The sequence below is a fragment of the Setaria italica genome, chromosome V (assembly GCF_000263155.2).
Source record: "Setaria italica strain Yugu1 chromosome V, Setaria_italica_v2.0, whole genome shotgun sequence".
Lineage (NCBI taxonomy): Eukaryota > Viridiplantae > Streptophyta > Magnoliopsida > Poales > Poaceae > Setaria > Setaria italica.
The window spans coordinates 17,426,997-17,428,703 of record NC_028454.1 but is presented as its reverse complement, the minus strand read 5'-3'; the positions used below and the strand labels follow the sequence as shown (position 1 = coordinate 17,428,703).

The following is a 1,707-nucleotide window of genomic DNA, read 5'->3' as shown; positions in this document are numbered from 1 at the left end:
GTCATCCGAGCCATATAGAGAATATGCTTGTTCCCAGATGGTAGCTTCCAAAAACCCGACCAAATCCGATGCTTGGCTTACCCGTCATCACATGGAAACTTTTCCCTCCTGGTTGCGCCAACAACTTATGCGTAACTCTGAGATTCACCCACAGCTTCCCTGGTTAGCCAGGGGACCTGCTACCACAATCGTCAAATTCCAAGGCTATGAGATAAATGGTTACACATTTTACACGAGAGCCCAGGACCAGAAAAGCACGAACCAGAATAGTGGTGTCCGCATAGATGCCATGGACAGAAATAATAGCAAGGAGTCGTATTATGGTTTCATACAGGAGATATGGGAACTCGAATACGGACCGCTGTACATCCCTCTATTTCTTTGCAATTGGGTGAAGCTAACTGCCGTCACCAAAGATCAGTATGGAATGACAATAGTAGATCTGAGCAAGACTGGATACAGTGATGACCCATTCGTACTTGCCAATGATGTGCATCAGGTATTCTATGTGAAGGACATGTGCAGCAAACCCAAGAGGAATCCAGAAGAGACATGGGAGCCAAAGTGCCACATAGTGCTTCCAGGTAAAAGAAAAATCGTGGGAGTCGAGGATAAAACAGACAAATCAGATGATTATGATCAGTTTGATGGCATGCCTCCATTCGCCGTTGAAGTTGATCCAAGCATCCTGCTATCCAAAGAAGAGACTCCGTACTTACGCCGCGATCATGATCAAGGAACTTTCGTGAAGAAGAAATTTTACAACGTTGTATTGTAATGCGTTAAATGTACATGACCTTTGTGTATTAATTGATACAATTTGTAATTTACCCTATGTATGATTTCATGTGTTATTAAATTTGTTAGGTGAAGATTTTTTAGATAAACATGAACATTGTTAACCACATACTAACATGGATTTTTCTGCGCATTGAAATAATTTAATTGAATAATTCCTTGATCACAGCAATGCAGTAAAATAAATATTTTACAGGCTAAATGAACTGGTATAGAATTAATGATTAATTCATACTTATTGTCAATTTACTCGTTAATTAAATATATTTTTGCATGTACAAAATCTATGAAGGTTTTGTTTTTCATCCTGAAATGCAGTGAAAAAGTAAAATAAAATCCATTTCCAAAAAACAGGCGGGAGCAGAAAAATAGGAAAAAAGACCTTTTGTCTCGGGTGCTAACAGCAACCGGGACAAAAGGCCCCCCTTTTATCCCGGTTGCCGTTGCAAACGGCAACCGGGATAAAAAGGTACGTTTCGTCTCCCGCCCGAACGTACCCTTTTATCCCGGGTGACGGGACCCGGGATAAAAGGCCCCCCCTTTTATCCCGGTTGGTGACGGGACCCGGGATAAAAGGGTACACTCCCAGCCCCACCTGGCGGGGGCACCCTTTTGTCCCGGGTGCCATTACAAACCGGGATAAAAGGGGGGGGGTTAAAAGGCATTGTACTCCCTTCTACCCCCCGCCAGTTACCCCCTTAGCCAAATTTCCGCGAAGTCCGGCGCGTTCTCCGCCGTCGCTTGCGGTCCGCTTCCTTCGTTGTCGGCCGCCTCATCTCCCCCCATTGCACCGTCGTCATCCCCCGGCCGGCCAGCTTGAATCCCCTCGTCGTCGGTCGACACGCCCAGCCCCCGGCTACATCGTCGCCTCCGGCCACGGGCTCTCATCTTCGTCGCCGGCTCCATCCT

The 1,707-nt window shown here is 46.0% G+C and overlaps 1 pseudogene; it reads left to right on the top strand.

Annotated features, from left to right (window-relative positions):
• Positions 1 to 1,707, top strand: part of LOC106804368 — a 7,988-nt pseudogene that overhangs the window by 2,558 nt on the left and 3,723 nt on the right.